The sequence below is a fragment of the Euprymna scolopes genome, chromosome 21, assembly GCF_053919585.1.
Source record: "Euprymna scolopes isolate OS-2025 chromosome 21, ASM5391958v1, whole genome shotgun sequence".
Lineage (NCBI taxonomy): Eukaryota > Metazoa > Mollusca > Cephalopoda > Sepiida > Sepiolidae > Euprymna > Euprymna scolopes.
In genome coordinates, this window is record NC_136502.1 from 6,597,198 (window position 1) to 6,618,724 (window position 21,527).

Below are 21,527 nucleotides of genomic sequence, written 5' to 3' on the forward strand. Positions count from 1 at the left end.
ATCTCGCTTTTCGATCTGGTAACCCATAAACCAATTGACGTCATTGATCCATATTTTGACCAGCCTGGCGTTTGCTTTTTGTCTGACCCCCGACCGAATTACGTCATCATAATTCCCGGGTTACATTTTTGTCAGTCTGGACATGAGTTCATTCGCACCTGTCTCCATAAAATGGCCTGACCCATAAAACAATTTACGTCATAGGACCAGATCATCACAATTCCCGAGTTACGTCTTTGTCGGCCCGGATTTTGAGTTCATTTTGCCTCTCCATAACAATTTTAAAGTCGCAAAAAATATTAAGATAAATATTTATAACAGTTAAAATTTAGTTCAACAAAACAAACAAAAGATTGGCCGAATTTAAAACAATAATAACGATGATCCGTAATGTAAAGCTTATGTAGGATATAACAAAAAAAAACTAAAAAAAACGATTATGACATTATATATATATATATATATATATATATATATATATATATATGAAAAACACGAGAGATGGGGAGTTAGTAATGAAAGTTAGTCGGGTTTTTTTTGACAGAGACAGGACTAGAGATAACTCATCATATTTTACGTCTATGGAAGCTACTCGCGTGTATATAGCAGGATGTAGAATCCAAAGAGAAACGTCGACAAACTCCGAGGGAAGGTGGAAATAAACTTATATGTAAAACTGCTGGAGATGTGGACTCAGATGAAACAAAGGTTAATGATCCGGTATTTAATGGCCATAGTTTATAAGTAGACGCCATCATCAGATTATTAACGTTTACTAGTACACATGTTTTGTGAATTGTAATTAAATCTGTAACACGTATACACACCCCACATAAGAGACAAACAGAAGTATGTATTTTATTCATACATGAAAGAGAACATATCATACATAGATTTAAATAGACATGCTTAATTTTTTGGTGACACATTTACATGCTAACGTTTTGTATATACACTATTATGCTAAGTTAGAACATTGAATCCATGCTTTAATATCAAAAGACAAAGGATACCCCCTGTCGAGGCAGTAGCGTGTGTAATTGTGAGGCAAGGGTTGTACAATCTTCAACCACACCTCTCCTGAATCGGCACTGCTATGCTACTTACTCGTAGTGTGTATATATGCAAACACACACACACGGCTATACAACAGATTGTTTATTTGGTGCTGTATGCTATATACACTGAACTTGAAGCATGATTTTAAACTTTTCCTTTTTTACTACATAATACTAAATTGATTTTAACTTCAAAATGTTCTTAACGTAATAATATATATATATATATATATATATATATATATATATATATAAAATGAAAAAAGTCTATATTCCAATTTTCAAGATGTTGACCATCCTACCATTTATTCCTTATTTTTACCATTCTGATGTTAATAACTGTTCACAACATTCAGGGCAAGCACTCTGAAAGTGTTGTAAATTAATCATATATACTTTTATGTTCTAGGTCAATTGACGCACGTGTGAAGTTAAGATGATACTTACTCTGTACACTTACCAAGTTGCAATTTCTTTCAATTTTGACTCCCTTAGCAACTATTTTAACCAGCTAAAAATCCATAAGAAACAGCCCACAAAGAACGCAAGTAAATGCAGGACAGAAAGCATTTATTAAATTATCTATCTATCTACTGGTCTATCTAATTATCCATCTGTCTATCAGAGTAAATAACAGATTGAATGATGGAAACAATAAGTTGAGTGAGCATGTAGGTATGGAAAGGGTCAATGTCGTGACATGTATCAAACTTGGTTGACTGGTCAGTTTGCACCGGATGTATCTGAATGAAGGCCAGACGTGACATGTCAGGTATTCCGGTTTGAATAAGCTGAGTTTAGTGAGTTGGATCCAAGAAGCGGAAGAAGCAAGATAGGTTAAACAGATCTCCCCATTATGGAACTACGGTTTCCAAAAAGATGCAGAAATACACCACAAGTTCGAGATTGTCGATTTCACTCCATGCTATGGAAGAAGAGTGAAATAAACCAATATATAAAAACGTCTTGTGTCTTTCTTGCATGCATGCTCCCCCAAGACATTGGCGAATCCCTCAGTCAGTGGCCAAAAGGCCATGCAGCAACAAGTATGTCATTATAAATGTACTGTTATGTAATACACATGCACCCATAAATGCTAGACAAGTTAAGGGCCGTTAAGACATTTAGGACACGAGGACAATAGTCCGTTAAATAAGCAATTAGATAAGAAAATACACAACACGAGGATATTATTGATGAAATGTTAGAAACTCCAAAAGTTTTTGACGGATGAAACAAATCAGCAAATGAAATGGTTTTTGTTCTTCATTGAAACAGTTTTACATCTTCCTTTTTTTCTATCCATTTTTCTCTCGTTCTTATCAAAGCTCTCTCTTTCTCTTTCACTCATTCCCTCTACTTCCTCTCCTTTTTTACTTCTATCTATTTTTTCTATCCATTTTTCTCTCGTTCTTATCAAAGCTCTCTCTTTCTCTTTCACTCATTCCCTCTACTTCCTCTCCTTTTTTACTTCTATCTATTTTTTCTATCCATTTTTCTCTCGTTCTTATCAAAGCTCTCTCTTTCTCTTTCACTCATTCCCTCTACTTCCTCTCCTTTTTTACTTCTATCTATTTTTTCTATCCATTTTTCTCTCGTTCTTATCAAAGCTCTCTCTTTCTCTTTCACTCATTCCCTCTACTTCCTCTCCTTTTTTACTTCTATCTATTTTTTCTATCCATTTTTCTCTCGTTTTTATCAAAGCTCTCTCTTTCTCTTTCACTCATTCCCTCTACTTCCTCTCCTTTTTTAACTCTATTTTTCCTTTTTATCTTCTTTCCCTCTTTACATTCATTTTCTCTTTCTTATTTTCTGCACATTTCTTATTGTTTCACTCTTTCTGTTTTCCCGCCATACTTCCTGTTCCTCATCGCTTCCCTTCCTTTTTTCATTTCCTCCTATCTTTATCTCCCTTATCCTCTTTATCTTTTTATCCCCTTTCTTTCCTTCACTTACCGCCCTCTCTTTCCTTCCCTCCTCTTTTTTCTTCCTTATCTTTTGTTTTTCTCTATCTTATTCCCTATTTCCTTCAATTTCCTTTTTTTTCTTTCACTTATTTCTTTAGCATCTCCCTCTCTTTTCTCCTCCATTTCACTTTTCCTTTTTATTTGTTAGCCCGCTCTTTCCTTAGTGTCTTCTCTCTTTCTTTTATTAACTTATCTCCTCTCTTTTTCCCTTCCTTTTATTTTTTATCTTTTGCCTCACTTGTCCTCACCCCTCTACCGTCTTTCTTTAACTTATCTCCTCTCTCTTTCTCTTTTTATCGTTTCCCTCCCTTGCATTCCCCCCGTCTTTCCTTAACATCTTTGTCTTTCTCTTCCTCTTTTTATTTCTACTTCTTTTCCCTTCTTTCTTTTCCTCTTCTTATTCCCCCTCTTTCTTTGCCTTATCCCTCTCTCTTTCTCTGTTTATGTTTTATCGTTTCCCTCCCTTGCATCCCCCCGTCTTTCCTTAATATCTCATCTTTCTTTCTCTTCCTCTTTTTATTTCTACTTCTTTTCTCTTCGTTCTTTTCCTCTTCTTATTCCCCCTCTTTCTTTGCCTTATCCCTCTCTCTTTCTCTTTTTATTTTTTATCGTTTCCCTCCCTTGCATCCCCCTGTCTTTCTTTAACATCTCTGTCTTTCTCTTCCTCTTTTTATTTCTACTTCTTTTCCCGTTCGTTTCTTTTCCTTTCTCTTCGTTCTTTCCTTCTTCTTATTCCTCCTCTTTCTTTGCCTTATCCCCCTCTTCTTTTCTTTCCTCCTATTCCTTATCACTATCATCTTTTCCTAAACTCTTCATCTTTCATTCATTTCCACCATTATTCTTTCAAAGTTTTATCCACTTCCCGCCTTAATTTTCCCTCCTTCCACCTTTACCCCATACTACTCCCACCCCAACCCTTCTCTATTCCACCTTTCTTTTCTTCCTTTTCTTCGGATTGCGTCTATTAATATCTACATTCCTTCCTGAATTCATCTTCCTTTCCTTTCACAAACCAATTACACAACACATATGTCTTCGTGCGCTCCGATAATGCTCTTACCGAAACCTTTGGGAGATGGAATACCAATGTCCCAAGAATAGAACTCTCAGTTTAGAATTTTTTTTCTCTGAATCTTTCTTCTTTCCCCCTCCATCTCATCCAGCATCCTGGAATTCTGTGCGTGCTATAAACGGTACATGACAAATAAAGACGCTTATGACTTTAAACCCTGCTTAAGAACAACAACTCGGAAGTGAGGGGAAAATATATTACAATTTATTTTTAGAGATTTCCAATCTTCTGTGAACGCTTTATTTTGCAATGAGAGGCTAAGTGACAGCGAGTCTATCCAATACTCCAGGATTTCTCCTCCGATATCGACAATGATATCCTTTGTATAGAAAACGAGATTCTCTCAACGGATATTTTCGCGAAATTCATGAACCATAAAATAAGCAAGCATTTCGAATGATAGAATTAAGCTAAACACTTGTTTCATCAAGAAAAACTTATTAGAAGTTTTTCGAAAATACAGAACAACTTTGTTATTTCATTTTCTGTTCTATGATCAATGTGTGTGTGTGTGTGTGTGTGTGTGTACATATATATATATATATATATATATATATACGAGGTGCCTTCAATAAGTTTCCAAACTTCTTTTTCATGGGCAATTTTTATTGATAATACACACATAAAGCTCTATTCCCCTTTGAAGTAATCTCCTCCGGCTGCAATGCACGTTCCAAAAACTCATGAAAGTCTTCTTGTTTGAGCGTGTCAGTGACTCTTGTCACAACCTCTTTCATCTGCTCAATTGTCTCATAACGATGGCCTCTAAGGTTTTCCTTGAGCTTAGGGAATAACCAAAAGTCACAGGGAGCAAGGTCTGGACAGAGATGTTAAGGAAAGATGCAAGAACTGTCTTGATGCCTATTTTGGTCAAATAGTTTGTGACAAGGATGGAATTATGAACTTGTGCATTCGTGCAAATCTTCCGCATCTTCAGTTCCTCACGAATAATTGTGTGTGTACAGTTCCCACACTGACATCAAACTGTACACTTATTGTTTCTATTGACACACGATGGTCCTTATCTATGAAATTCTTTATTTGGCTAATCAACTCTGGTGTTCTGACTTCCTGACTCCTCCCGCAGCTTTCATTATCCCTCGCAGACTCCCTGCCTTCCTTGAATCTCTTATGCCACTCAAGAACCCATGCTTGATTCGTGAAAGATGGTCCAAAAGCAGTCTGAAGCATTCCATACGTTTCTCTGGCATTTTTTCTAAGTTAAAAACAGAATTTTATTGCATGTCCTCCCCATTTTTAGGGGACTCCTTCAGGATGATAAAATTTACTCTTTCCCACACACAGTATGCAAATTAGTTAGCCTTCATGTAGTTGCTGGCATATCAATAACTTTGTTTTAATAAATTTTAAAATAAAAAAGTAGGCTTTTAATATCAATGTCAGAGTGAGAAAAACTCACGTGAGATAGAATTTGAAAATATGGAGAATGACAGACAGACAGGCATAGTAAATTTTATAAATTAAATGTTATGTATCCATATAAAGTGTTATAAAGTGATATATTTTACACATCAGTTTTCAGCATTTACTTCAAAAGTGCTCAATACGTAAATAGAGCTAGGTAGTAAGCTATTAAAATATATTTATGGCAATTAAACTACACACATATTACTGGAGGTTATATATATATATATATATATATATATTTACCAGTGGTGAAAAAACCGGACTAGAGTGCTCAATGTGTAGCCAGAGCAGTATATAGGAAATTTATTACTGTGAGTCCAGAATGAGTTTACATATTGTTTCAGCTATGAATTCTAACGATGCTAGTTGGATATTTCCTCTTCTTTTTGAGGATTTTCCTCTAGCGGAAAAAATATGTAAACTCATTCTGGACTCACAGTAATAAATTTCTTATATATATATATATATATTAGTGTTCATTCTAGATGGCTAATCAATCAGATTCATTGCTATTCCCTCCTACAGGTTAATATTTTCATCAGTCAAATAAATGTTCAGCTGATTTTTACTTTCTCTTATTTTGTTGTGTTTTCTATAGAGGTAACTCATCCTTTTGTGAATATGTCAAATTAATAGGTAAGCCCAAAGTCCAATCAATCATATAACAGATTTTGAATTGCAATTGAACGTAAATTCTAACAACGGAAACATTTACCAGAGAGCTCCAAAAAATAATGAATACTATAATATTGAAATTAAATATAAAAACACAAGACATAAATAATTATAATAAAATAAAAAAATAGAAGGAAAATAAATATATCTGATACACACTACCCTATAATCAAATGCTAAAAACCGAAATTGGTAGGTCCTGGATATGACCTTAAACTATATCCAGTGGTGAGGCCTCAGCTTGCGGGCTTTGGGGAATGTGGAGCCATCCTTTAATTACCATTGCTTCCAGGTCCACTCTGACTCAGGGGTTGTTTGTAATAATTAACACATAATCTCAATCAATAAATAACATAAAAAAACACTCATTTCATTTCTGTTACAAACCTATATTTGAATTTCAACAGATATATCTTTTTTTTCCAGTAAGAATATTAACTGCGTTTCATATTTTTAAAACTACATTAACGACTATATGACGTCACTAAAATTTCCCTCTCTTTAACAGAGTCAGCTTTCCCCCCTCCTTTTTGAATTTCCAACGTCTTTTTCCGTTTTTCTGAAATAGAACTGCATCACACTGTGCACGTGAAACATTTTCAAATATTTGTACTGGTATTTTTTATTTCTTAATCTCATTCATCCAGAGGAAGTCTCGAAATAAAGACGAAACGTTGATGAACACATAATACGGTTTGTTCCTTTTTATTTCTCTATTTTGTCAGAATACTATTTCCTTTATTTTCATCATATATGTATATATATATATATATATATATATATATATATATATATATATATTTTGCTTTTTTTCTTCATAAGTTTTGGTTTCGGTTTTGATTGAAGCTAATGCTCCCAAGTCATATGGATATATTCTTTTATTTTTGAAATCACAACTTTAGAATATATACAAATCGGTAGAAAATTGACTATAATAGTATATACGACATCTGCATGAATTAAAATATCATATTTAAGCGTATTTTATGATTGAGCTACGCTTGACGCTTAGATAAATACTTTTGCAGTTTTAACAAAAGAGCTACAATAATATTAAGGTTTCTCTATTTACACTGAACATCCACAGAATGCCAACATCAACATCAATATATTACATATGAAAGAGTCCGCTGTGGAAATTCCACAGGTCCTGCTAGTTGCAATTAATATTACACTTATATAAACTAGATATATATATAGAGAGAGATAAGGAGGCAGAATTGGTATTTGAAATTGAAATTGATTGCATCACGTGAATCCTTTTGTTTCGATAAGAAATCACCTCAGCAAAATTATTGTTGCAAAAATATATTTCCTGTTTATGGGGAGATGGAATATGTTATGTTTTTCTCTGTTAATGAGGACAATGATAGCAATCTGTACACATTCCATATTTCATGAGTGTGGACAGATCAGATAAGATCTTGGATTTTATGTTTAGCAGATAAAAATGCTTAAGATGCATCTAGGCATCTTTATAAGGGGCTCTGTCCGTCTGTTTTCACTTTTGAATAACATTTCCGTCACTATTATATACAATATTATAATGTTCAAACTTCAAATACCATTATTTAACCGCATTCGTTTTCTTTATTGGTATTTTTAACTACTGATTTACTATCAAGGCCAGAAGTTGTGACAGGCATGCACAGAAGCATTCAAGACTTGTGTGTCAATGTCTTAGGTCTAGACATGGCGAATAATGAGTCGTTTAGTGAGTAACTGCCAAAGTTACTCTGGTATTCGGAGAACTTGAATGCCTACTGGAGAGAACTTGAATGCCTATTAGACACTGTCCTCGAGTGTCTAAGGTCTCTCTGTACAAGGGTTTGTTAGAACAACCTGGCATGAGGATACTTTTTCCATAGAAGTAAACCCTGACCAAATATTCAAAATCACATTTTGTATTCGCTGCCCAAATAAGATCTCCTCACTATGGCTACCCCACAGCTTTTCTGAGGAATGGTGTACCTTCTCCTAGTGATATTACCTTAAGTAATAGCACAAAGCTGGATACTCCACCAGACTAGATAAATTCTTGTCCTGGAATCCAGTAAGACCATGAGACCAACATGAAAGATATACTACAACATATAAAAATGGTTAATTGGGAAGAGGAAAATTATGTTCTCAATTTCTTTACTAACTCAGTTTTTGAGAGATAAAGAACTTTGATGGAACATTCGAATATTTATGTATCTCATATAGAGTTCAAGTGTTAGCCCCAGGTTGTGGTCCCCTTGATCTCTGAGAACTTCGACTGAAGTAAAATAAAACAAAAAAGTATTATGTCGGGTCATCTCAACGGAGTTGTTCAGGATCATGCCAACATAATTTTCCCGACTGTACCAGGTTGTATCAACGGAATTGTTCACATCATATCTGGTCATGTTGACAGAGTTGTTCAAGAACATGTCAGGTTGTGTCGACGGACTCATGCTGGGTCGTATCAATGGAAGTGTTTGGTACCATGTTGGGTCGTGTCAACAGAAATGCTTGGTAACATGTTGGGTCGCAGCACAGGTCCCGCTAGCTGCAATTAATATGACACTTATATGAACTTGGAGATAAGAAGGCAGAATTGATATTTGAAATTAGAGTTAATTTTCATGGTACCATGTCGAGTCATGTCGACAGAAGTGCTTGGTACCATGTCGGGTCGTATCGTAGGTATTGTTTGTGCTGAGTTGTGTAGATGAAAACGTTTGATCTATATTTGTTTTTCAGTTGAGTTAACGGCTGCTGCAGTCGTACTGATGCATGTGATAAGACATATATTTTGGGGAGTTTGCTTCTCTTCTCTTATGAAGTTACAGAAGCCACTTGAGGATAATCGTTAATGAAATCGATTGTTGAAATGAGGACGAATATTGATTGGGGGATGAAGGAAATGGACAAAATTATAAGGACACTTTATGATAGACAGTGTAGAAGAAAGGTCAGCATACAAGAGTCAGCAATAATAGCTGAATGGCCTTTTAGCATTCTTCGGCAGGAGTAGCTCAGGTGGTAAGCAATAAACTAACTCCTTCTTATCAAAGTGAGAAAGTAAAACCTGGGAGGGTAGACCTCCTAAGATTGCACAAAGCTATTCCTCAGCCCAATAGAACAGGGAAGCTGGATGCCATAGTTGCTCAACCTGTCAGACTGATTGCCAAGGACGTATACTTAACTTTAATCATCATGGCTAGATTTGAGTGATGAGCAGATTTACAATTTCTTTAAAATAGTTAAAATCGCATAAAAAAAATAGAAGAGTCGAATCAAATAAGTTTTAAGGACCCCCAAAACATTATCTAAACAAAAGAGATGTTTTAGAGTACAGACAATATTAAAAATCGATCTTGTGAAAAAACAAACAACTCTGCTTTCTTATTTGTTTATCTACAGATGCACCGTACGTTGAAACTCAACCAGTGTAAATCCAAAGCCGTCTCTTTAGTTTTGCTTATTTTCTAGGGTCCTTCTAACCTAACTGAACCAAAAAGACAAAGCTGCTCAGAGCACCCGTTCCTGTCTTGACAGAGTTCAAAATTGGCTTTGAAATCTAGTGGAGGAGGTCTTCTCTTTGCTACTCATTTCTTACAGAAGAGACATAGCGAGTCTATTGTTATTTTCATGACAGGTGCTCGGCTGAGCTTCAAACTATGCTCCCCTTCCATGTAAAACATTCACAGCAAACACTCGCCTAGCACGAGTGCTGGCAACAATTTCTTTTGCTCTCTGTTTGTACCTAAAACTAAAAGAAAATCCCATGAGCAAAGCTTCTCTCCTAGAACTGCTCGTCTGTGGAACACAATATCATAGGGCCGCTTCTCAGCTGACTATAACATGGTCGTTTTTAAAGTTCAAACTGGCTCAAAATATAATAGGAGATATCCTTCTCTTCTCCTTGCAACCTTTTTCTCACAGAAAGAAATGTCGTAAGTCTATATCTGCTCTATTATTTTCACGGCAAGTGCTCAACTGAGCTTCAATCTCTGCCTCTCCTCAAAACATTCCCAACAAAAACTCGTCTAGCTACAACCACTGTCAACGATTTCCCCTACTTTCTAAAAACTAAACGCCAATTTCATAAACAATATTTTTCTCCTAGAACTGTACACTTGTAGGACTTTACTGTGAGACTGTGTTCCAATTGATTACAACATGGTGGTTTTCAAGTTCAATCTAAGAAAGTTCTTGTTGAGTCGTTCTCTTAAATGAAATTTTACCCAATTTTCATCGCAACCACCCGCGACTCACTAACCCATATCCTCGAGTGGCTTTCGAGCTTTGATAAGCGATGACTTTTGAGTAAAAAACTTCAAAAATGTGATTTTAGAAGCCGATTGTTGTAACAGGATTACTACCTCAACAAAATCAAAAGAAATTCATTTACACTGTTTATAGTTTTATTTTACTCACGATTCTTTGCATTTTTCCCTGTCCATGAATTCTGTTTTCCTGCACCAATGGAAGTGACAGTCTTTCGTCTATTCATTCATTCATCCATCCAAACCACAACTTGATATCTCTACGGTAGAAAATAAAAGTAAAGACGTGTAAATTCGAGGAGGCACAAGACTTGTGTCGAGTCAACACTGACCAAAGATAAACAAAAAGGTTTTTATACACTTTATAGGGCGTAAATTTATTTTTCTCTGCGTTGAAAACTTTCTTTTTCTTTTCAAACAAGATTTAACAAAGATACGTCAGTTAGTAAAAAAAAAAAAAAAAAAGTTAAAACTAAAATTTCCACTCTGAAGTTTCATCATATTGAAAACAGAGTTTTAAAAAAATATTCATAAATTAATGCGATAATGCAAAATACAGGTTAGCAAATGGAATGTACATTTGATATTCAAGGCAGAGTTGTTTTGACAGGTTGTGATTTATGAAAAGTTGGTAATTGTTGAAATAAACAGTTCTCTCTCTCTCTCTCTCTCTATTTCTCTCTCGCTCCCTCTGTACCAAAAGCTAAATGGAACTGATGAACAACGTTTCTTTACTAGAACATCATATCTGCTGAACAAAATACCACGAATCTGCTTCCCAACTAACTACAACATGATCATATTCAAGTCTAATGCAAACAAATACATGCTGATTTGTCCTCTTGGATAAGCAATTCTCCTTAAGTAATCCTTTACCGATACTGCCCATTGTTTTTAATCGTCTAACTGACGATATCTCGAACCCTTATTTTCGAGTGGTGGCTCTGGGTCTTGATAAAAAAACACTGACCAAAGGCAAACACAAAGGTTTTTATACACTTTATAAATCGTAAATTTATTTTTCTCTTTGTTGACAACTTTCTTTTTCTTTTTAAACAAGATTTAACAAGAGATATGTCAGTTAGTAAAAAAACAGTTTAAACTAAAATTTCTATGAAGTTTCATCACGTTGAAAACAAAGTTCAAAAAATATAAATCTACATAGTAACTAGCATTCTCAATGCACATTTGCTAGAAATTAAATAACGCACCTCTGCTTCTGACGCACATCCATGACAGGGACTGCTGTCTTAGAGTCTCACACCGTCAATATCGTAGCTAGATATAACATATACTGACCCAACGAGTCACGGGTAATATAGTTTTCTATATAATTTTGCTGTGATGCTGGTGCACGGTCTTAACAAGTTGTTTTGCCTGCATCAACATATCAAGATTTCGAACCATTAGTCTTTTACATGGAATAAATGTTGCTAAGCTCTGTATATTCTCTATCGTTCTGGTCATGGTAAATGCTTGATTTATCTACCATCCATGCATCATCTCCTGTAAAACAGCACAGCAAGAACTTGTCTACAATCAAAGCAAAAATCCTCCTCTATTTCTCTCTCCCTCTCTCTTTAAGACTTAGCAAGAGATATGGAAGTTACAAAAAAAGTTAAAACTAAAATTTCCGCTCTGAAGTTTCCTCATGTTGAAAATTTTTTAAAAAATATTCATAAATTAATGCGATAATGCAAAATACAGGTTAGCAAATGGAATGCACATTTGATATTCAAGGCAGAGTTGTTTTGACAGGTTGTGATTTATGAAAAGTTGGAAAGTAATTATTAAAAGAAGCAGTTCTCTCTCCTCTCTCTTTCTCTCGGTACCAAAACCCAAACAGAACTTCGATGAACAAAGTTTCTTTCCTAGAACATATCTGCTAAACAAGATATCATGAATCTGCTTCCCAATCGACAGCAACATGACCATCTTCAAGTCTAATATAAACAAATACTTGTTGAGCTGGCCTAAATAACCCTCTGCCGATACTGTCCATTGTTTATAATCTTCTCTGGGTGAGAATTATCGCCTAACTGAAAATATCTTGAACTCTTATCCTCGAGTAGTCGCAGGCCTTTATAAAAAAATGAACAATCAGTAAAAAAAAAAAAATTTAATGGTGCATTTCTGTAACGTTAATACAATGTCCTCAGACCCACTCATAACACTTGTACCCTCTCGATGTCCATACACCCCACAAATCCGTCTAGCAGCCAAATCCCACCCCTTCATTGTAGAGGTTCCTAGATGCCAGAAAGCCTTCTATTATAAGAGCTTCTTTCCTTGGACTGTTCGACTTTGAAATTCCTTCCCTGCTTTCCTGGCTTTACTAACATGCAAAAGTTTAAATTTAATGTGACCAGACATCCTGCTCATTTTGTCACATAGTCTCCGGGAGACATGGTCCCAAATAGTAGCCCGTTACACTCAAGTGGCAACATGCCTTGAGTTGAACAAGAGTAAAGAAACATTTTTAAATAAACTCTCCTAATCTTCTCTGAACAATAAACTGCCCACTGTTTTTCTGGTTTGTTCAAAACTAAAAACAAGCTGATCAGTTTCTAAATGGTAGTGGAAGCTTAGTGGGCAAAAGAAGAAATAAAGATGGAGTTTGTTAAGTAGATGGTATCCTTCTAAGATAAATGCAATTTTGAGGAGACCAATCGCAATAAAAAAAAAAGAAAAAAAAAAAGCCTCCCAATTCAAAGACTACTGAATCGGCTCAGCCTATGATGAGACAACTTAAATAAACAAATCATGTAACTGACCCTACCCGCAGCCTTAGCAAATCTAGCATGTATGGGAAGAACATTAGAATCAGACGAAATATTCTCGAGTGACTCCCGGGCCTTGATATAAAATGAACAATCAGTAAATAAAAAATTGGTGGACCTTAAAAATCTTGCCCCCACCCCATTTTTTTTTTGGCCTTTTTTTTTTTTTCAGTTTTTACAGTGGAGTGTTATCAAATGGACACTAATCTACTAGATTATCAAAAACAAAACGAAAAAAAATCAATATTTAAATAGGTAGGGGTGCTTAATTTCCAATGCAACGTTTTAGGAAATTGATCACCCATTTCAGAACCACTCGATCTTTTTAGGCCAAACTTCACGAATTTAGTCTTTTTTATAAGTAGTTTAGCCTTTTTTGAATTTCACTTTTTAAAATTATCTAAAAAAATGGCTGAACTACTTAAAAAAGGCTAAATTCGCAAAATTTGGCCTAAAAACATTGAGTGATTCTAAAATGAGTGATCGATTTACTAGAAAGTTGGATTAGAAACTGAGCACACCTACAACTATTTAAATCTTGACTTTTTATTTTTATTTATTTATTTATTTTTTTTTTGATAATCTGGTAGACTAATGTCCATTCAATAATAACCTGCTGAAAAATTAAAGAAAAAAAAACCCCGAAAATAAATAGCAGGGGGGCAAGATTCTTCAGGTCCGCTAACAATTTTATTTTGTAAAAGTAGTGTTTTGTTCTTAAAAAAAATATCTGTAAAACAGATTTTGATAAATCTGGTGAGCTGATCAGAAAACGGTGAAGAGTAAACTTGATTTCAACAAGCGAGTACTCCTGTGCTTTTGTACAGTAGTGTAGCCTCCATAAGGAAACCCATTGTACATAGAAAAAGGAGCATAAATAAAAGCTAAGCAATATAAAGTCTTTTTTGCTTATCAAGGCCCGGAAGCCACTCAGGGATAAGGGTTATTGAAAGTACATTACGTTAGTGTGGAGATTTGATGAAGTTTTTACTTAAGAGGGCGGTTCATTAGGAATTTGTTAACGTTGGACTTGAACACATCCAAGTTGTCGTCCGGTGGGAAGCAGGCAGACGGAACAGAGTTCCACAGGCGTTCAGTTCTAAGAAAGAAGCTTTGTTCATGGAATCCGCGTTTTGATTTAGGCACAGATAAAGAGTGGGGGAAATTTTTCACAGTGGATTCAGCTAGACGGGTGTTTTTCGTGAAAGATTGGCGAGGGGGGGGACAGAGATTGAAGTTCGGACGAGCACCTGCCATGGAAATAACGATAAAACAAGGATAGGCTCGCAACGTCTCTTCTGTGGGAGAGAGGTTGCAGGGTAGAGAAAAGGGCATCCCCCACTAAGCCACGAAGTCTATTTTGTACTCTGTTAAGGCAGGATAGGCTGTTTTTAGCAGCTCCTGCCCAGATATGGCAGCAGTATTCCATCCTTGTTATATAATCCACTAAAGAAAAATCACTAGAAAGTCGATTGTCAAAAGATGCAAAGTAAATTCGGATTTTCAGTTTCTGTTATCTATGTTTACAGGGTGGAATGATAACATTTTCGCCCCAGAAAAGACATGATTCCATTTCCGTTTGATGAAAACCGGTTTTCTTTTTCTGTTGCAGACCATCTACTAATTGGCCAGTTGTATACAAATCCCAAGAGCGATAGGAGCCTTCTATTGTGTCTGAAAGTGACACAATGTTCAGCAAGCGAGATCGGAGATGCGCCACTGTACAACTCATGCTCTCTACTGATCCAAGGTATGACAACAAGACCACTGCCAGCACCCTCAAAATACATCGCTGAATTGTCATGAATAACAGGGATGTGCCCAGGGTGATGAAAACAAAGTTTCTGGCCACGGTTATTGTCTTTGGTGTGGTTTCAAGTGAGGGCCACATCATGCCACCTCACGTTTTCATAGTCGGTTTTAAAGTCAACGCCAAAGTGTACCTGGATGTGCTGAAGAGTGTGATGATGCCCTGGAGCAATTAGATGGCTACTGTCAGACTCTGGGTGTGGCAGAAAGACTTGGCGCCGGCTCACAAGTCCAAAGAGACCCAATCTTGGCTTCAGAAGGAGTGCCACAACTTTGTACCCTTCTCTCACTGACCCCCCCGCCCCATTCTTTCCTGACCTGAGCCCACTAGACTACTTCGTTTGGTTATATGTTGAGAACATCACCAACATAACCTCCAATAGCACCAAAATCAGCCTGATCATCGCTATCCACCAAGTATTCGCCGAGCTCCCACCAGCGTTTGTGGAAAAAGCATGTTCCTAGTTCTATACTTGTATCGAGGCAGTGATTGAGGCTGAAGGCGGCTACATTGAATAGATGTCAGCTCTACTACATAATCAAGTTACCTGAATTAATTTTTCCAATAAGATTTTTTAAATAAAGCTGTAGTGTTGTTTTCTTTGGGGTGGAAAATATATTGTTCCGCCCGGTACATCTATACTCTTATATAAAAGTCACTTTGTGTGTGTGTTCCTTCCTCGTGGGAAAAAGTGTGGCACAATCACTTTGTTCTCATCAGATCACCGATTAAGCAACGTTGAGCCTAGCCAGTACCATATGGGTGACCATTTTGGAAAGTGAGGCGCTGAATGTAGCATAAGGTAAAATACACGGTTGGGAAACTGGTGCGGTCTATCCTTCTCTCGAAGATAGATGGGCCTCTCTTAAACCGTGGGTAGACTATCTAGTATGGCGTTACAATAAAAAAAAAAAATAGTCTTGATAACCCTGGTGAAGCATCAAGTATTCAGCTACCGACAAGATTTGAATTATACTACAAAATTGTGTTGTGAGTTCAATCTCGGCTACGGCTGCATATTCCTCATAGGTTCCAAAACGGCTGAGCCTATCTTTTGCAAATTTCATACAAAGGTAATTTATATGTCTGGCAGTGTTCTTAGATATATTTTGTACAAAAATTCATCCGATAAGTATTGAAAATTGAAAAATCTGTTTTTTCTCTCTTATAGATAAAGAATAAAAGTTTTTACAGGGGAATATTTTACATTACACCAACCAAGGGAAATAATAAAATCTCAGCAAATCATTTCTTCTTAAGAAAAACAAAACAGATGTATTGTCATCTGGAGATATAGCTCAGTGGCAGAGCATTCGACTACAGATTGAATGATCCCTCGTTTAAGCCCAGGTGTACGTAACCATTTTATTTTAATGTGTTCTTATTAATGAGTTCAATTTACAATAAAAAGAAGAGGTATCATTTAAAATCGCCGCAAATCATTTTTTCATTTCCATATTTTAAAACTAAACATTAATCAGAAGTGACTTTTCCAGGGCATTTATCATCAAGCCCAAATATTAACTGACATGATATTGTAAATAAACGCAGACGGAATTTGATGGACGACATTATCATTATTATTTTTATAATTTTATTTTTTTTGCGAATTAGTCCACGGGGCAAATTATTCCTCGTAATTCTATATTCAATAGAGGATTAATTCTATAATAATACATACGCAGTCTGCAACAAATTAAAATATCATGTTTAAGCATATTGTACGCCAGGCGGCTGGCTAGTCTAATATATAAAGCAAGTTTAATGTCTTTATCATTTTTTTTGTCATCGATAGCTTTCTTCTTACAAAATTAATATTTCACATTGGTCTGTCAGTTATTTCTTATAGATCGTTACAGCATACTATTAAGAACACTAACATGTAATCGATTTAACTCCTTCAAAACAATACTCTATCTGGGTTAGAATTATTATTAACTCACTAGGAGTTTTTACATAGGCCATCATCAAACATTTCTCTTTGAGAACAATCTGTGATGGTCTTTGGAGTCTGAGTGACAACAAGTCTCCCCAGATTTCCAGTACTCACCACTTTGCAAATCAGTGTGTAATATCGCAATAGCCGTTCACCATTGATTTATAGTGACCAATAATTGTTACTGGAATTTGGTGGCAGTAACCTTCCCCAAGGTCACAGTACTTTTTGCACCATCTGGTGGCGGTCTGGTTAGTGCTTTCTCTCCTCGGTCTTTCTTTTTCTTCTTATTATTACATAAATAAGATTCAGTAAATCCATCATGTATGCAAAGAACGCCTTAAAACAGCAAACATCAGAATCAGGTGAGATACAGCAGGCTATTGCAGTGGCAGCAGCAGCTGCAATATATGCGTGAATATCGATGTAAAGGTATTCACAAATCACATTACAATTTAAAAAGAAAAATGACGAGAGAATAAATAAAACGAAAATAATAAAAAGGTTTGTTCAAACTGTGGCTTAATTCAAGCAGAAAATTAAAATCTATCAAAATGCAGTGAGCCTTCAAAATCATTGCCCGCGGCTTTTTCAAAAAGTACAAACGAGAAAAGCGTTTCATTGTACTTCAACGTTAAATAACAAAAAAAAAACAAACAAAAAAAATGGTTGATATACCGTAAAACAAACTAGAGCAGACTTTTATTTCGTAGCCGCATTGTGAAACAGATAAAACAATCCTTTTGTATTCTAGAATAAAATAATCTCAAAAAAGAAGCCTTTTATTGGATTTCTGCATTGAAAATCATAAAAAGGTTGATATGCCGTAAAAGTAAAAAAAAAAAACAAAAAAAAAAACGGAAAGAAATTGAGACATGTACATGCAGGTATTAGATTTTTTTAAACAATTCACTTCTTGTAAGTAAAAAAAATAAAAAATACTCGAGCTGAGATCGAACCCAAAACCTAAAGACAGTGAGTCAAGTACAATAACCATTAGACTAGCTTGACAAAATCTTTAAAAAGTGTTTTCAAACCTACATGCGACTGGGAACCGCTTGTGAATTTCATACTCCCATGAAACTTCCTCCTTTGGAGAAAGCCAGTTAAATCCGAATAAAGTTAGCGCTGACCGACACATGTTATAGAACAGATAAGACTAATCTTATGTCATTTATTAAGCTACCCCAAAATAGAAGCAGTTTTTCCTCTTGCGATTTAACATTAAATAAATCACATTGTTTTTCTATAGTTGTATGTATATGTGTGTGTGTGTAAATATTTAACTGATAAACTCTTAAACTACTGGTCACATAACATTGAAATTAACACGAAATAGTAATCATACACCAAGGATAGTTTACAACGAATAAAATCTTTGTTTGGATGGATGAATAACGTGTACAAAAATATGTCGGCAAGTTGAAATGCAAAATGTTCATTTCAACGTGCCGACATATTTTTATTATTTGTGCATGCGCAAATTCATAGTTTGAAGTGGTTTAATTCTAAATCTTTTTTTTATTTATCGATAAGTCAAACACGACGAAACGCGGCTGGAATGCTAAATGTTTTGGTGTTGGTTCTTGCTGATGACACCAAAGTTTCATTTTTTTTTTTTTAAATCACTACTAATATATACATATATAAAGTCGATGTGCATTCTAAGACCAAAAATTGCGTCATTTTAGGTATTACCTGTGTATAAGTCAACTGTAGATTCTAAACAAGTTAAATGGTTCGTTTCATGGTTCTTTCTTGCACAGATAATTTCCTTTTTTGGTGTTTTGTTTCTCGGCATACGCAAGCATTAACATGTGCATTTACGCAAGTGTGGTCTAAGAACCAACCTGTTTTATAGCCGAGGGGGGTCATATTACGAGATAGGATGCGGACATTCATATTGGTGGTGAGGGTTGGTTGGTTATTTTCGGGTTATTTAATGCCGAATCCAAAGATTTTGAAGAAAAACTTTTTAATAAAATATATTTGTTGTTTTCAAGTCGGTTTCTATTTAACCCATAGTTAGAACCCTAACAGGTACTACCACTCCGGGTCAGAGTGGACCTGGGAGCAATGGTAATTAAAGGGTGGCTCCACACTCCCCAAAGCCCACAAGCTGGGGCCTCACCACTGGATATAGTTTAAGGTCATATCCAGGACCATGGTGATGAGGGAGAGAAGAAATTTATACCAGGGAGAAGACATTTATACCGTTCTGGAGTGTTTCTTGCTAACACATATAGTGAGGGAAGGGTGATCAGTTCTGCTAACACAGAAGAGGGGAGGATTACTTATGATGGAGAGGGGGACACATTTCTTGTAAGAGTTACTTAAAGTTCATAATAACGATGAGGGAGACAAAGTTCATATTAAGGATGTTTCACACATTACCTTTTGCTGTTGAATGATGACACGACACAGTTTTACAAAAACATGATGATAACTTCTTTATTATCAGATCGACCAGTCGAATGGTGATGACACCAAGGAATTCAAAGTCGTACTACATGTTTAAAACGTTCTCCCTTCGCTTCTAAAGGGATTCTCCTCTGATTATGTCAACTCTGTCCGGCTGACTGTGCTGACTTCGATCCGGACTCCACTGCCTCCGATCTTCATCTCCGATCTGACTAAAACTAGCTCCTATATTGAGAAATTCCCTTTCTTCTATGACTTCATATGTATGGCTCTACAGTGATCGTCTCGCGTGGCAACACACTTCTGCAGACAAAGAATTCTCACTAACTTATTTTTCAATATGTTTTTAATTTGCTATTGTTTTTTCGTCTCTAGCTGACCTTATTTTAATTCAGTTTTCATAAAAAGAATTGAACAATTAGATTCCCTTTACAACAAACATATCTAAACTATTTTATGTGAAACCGACCAATGCGAAATCCTAACATTCCATTTTCTGAATCTATCCTGAACCTTGATTACAAGGTTCGAATCTCGGTCTATCCTAGTCTCATTTTCCACTTATCTAATGTTTTTCTTATTTACAAGAAAAGGGGACCCTTTTCTTGTAACAAACCCACTGCACACTTACATGCAACAAATGCAAATGTTGCTAATCAGACATTCTGATTAACGACATGCTGTAGATCCCAGGCGCAGTTAATGTTTTTAGACATAATTTATGTCACGTACCATATTACCGTAAACACATACGTTGCATGAGCCGTAATATACTGTAATAATGTGAACACGTGCGTTAAGTGCCATTAAATGGTTTCATTAAATAGTTGTCATTAAATTGTTAAAACTTGTTTAACTTCGGGGAAAATGACATATTAAACACTATATTTCCTAATCTACTAAAAAACTCGTCATATCATCACCGAATACATCATATAAGGCCTATAGCCACTGAAAAACTGCGCATGTGCTTACATACTGGCAAACACACTGGAGTTGGGTTCGGAAGGAGTGGTTAATTACTAGGATTACCGGTACAAACCGAGTGCACAAACAAAATGGTGTTCGATATGTTATCAGGGGCAAGTCGCACTTTAACAACATTTCCAAAAACATTATCTATGTATAAGTCGATCCCTCCAAATCGTCTCCCAGAAATTCGACTTATACACAAGTATATACGGTAATATTCAATAGAGTATTAGCTCCATAATAATAAATACGAAATCTGCATGAATTAAAATATATTTAAGCGTATTTTACGACTGAGCAAGGTCGCCAGCCCTGCTAGTCTAATTTATAAAACTCACTATATCTGTCTGTCTGTCTCCATATTTTCAAACTCTATCTCTACCGAAACTAAAAGTCCTAAAGCGGCGCTGAGGGCCTCAAATAATTGGATTTTTTACAAACTGTTCTTTTATGGGTCTTTAGCGGGTTACAATGGCCTTTTGGACAAGATCAAAGTGTAGTATCTGTTCTTCAGATGCTGCAAGCTATGACTAGCAAAGACCAGATGTGGGGGCAACCCCACATGCCTGACCATTAACCAGCTCCCATTTCCCACCTCTCGGGAGCTGGTCCCCATTTTCCCTTCCCCCTCCCTTCACTCCTCACATTAAAAATCGGCCTTGTGCCTAATTTGCTCGGTGGGGGAGCAAATAAATACCATCTGTTTTTCAGATGCTGCACTTCATTTTCTTGTTCTCTTTCGGTGGAGGAGAAATCCTTCACGACTGAGACAATTTTTATTTTTGTACCTTTTCTCCACGTTAAAAAACGACCCTGGTGTCTAACTCTGTCCCGTGGAGAGGCATAGTAAATAGGTACAATATTTTTAAGAGGGTAAAAAGGAGTCAAAAAAATGGTTATACATTTTGTACATTCATCTTACATTACTTTTAATCAGTTCATATGCGTGTTACGTTAATAGAGTGGTAACGTCACCAGCTTTGAATGCTACAGTTTTGCTTTCAGTTTCAATTCTAGCTGATGACACCCAGATACTTTTTTTTTTACTTTTGAAATCAGAACTCTATAATAATATATACGAAATCTTGACAAATTAAAATAGACGTGACATGTTTTTGTTATTTCATATCAAATAACACAAAATGGATTGAT

The 21,527-nt window shown here is 35.8% G+C and overlaps 1 protein-coding gene across 8 annotated transcripts in view; it reads right to left on the reverse strand.

Moving 5' to 3' along the window:
* Positions 1-21,527, reverse strand: part of LOC145241981 (protocadherin gamma-A11-like) — a 771,034-nt gene that overhangs the window by 174,406 nt on the left and 575,101 nt on the right. For 3 of the 8 annotated variants that reach the window (XR_013862631.1, XR_013862630.1, XR_013862629.1), the window contains exon 3: positions 10,608-10,716. The exons of the other annotated variants lie outside the window; for them this stretch is intronic. The gene's annotated coding sequence lies outside the window, so the exon portion shown is untranslated. The remainder of the gene's footprint in view (positions 1-10,607; positions 10,717-21,527) is intronic. 8 annotated transcript variants of the gene reach the window in all.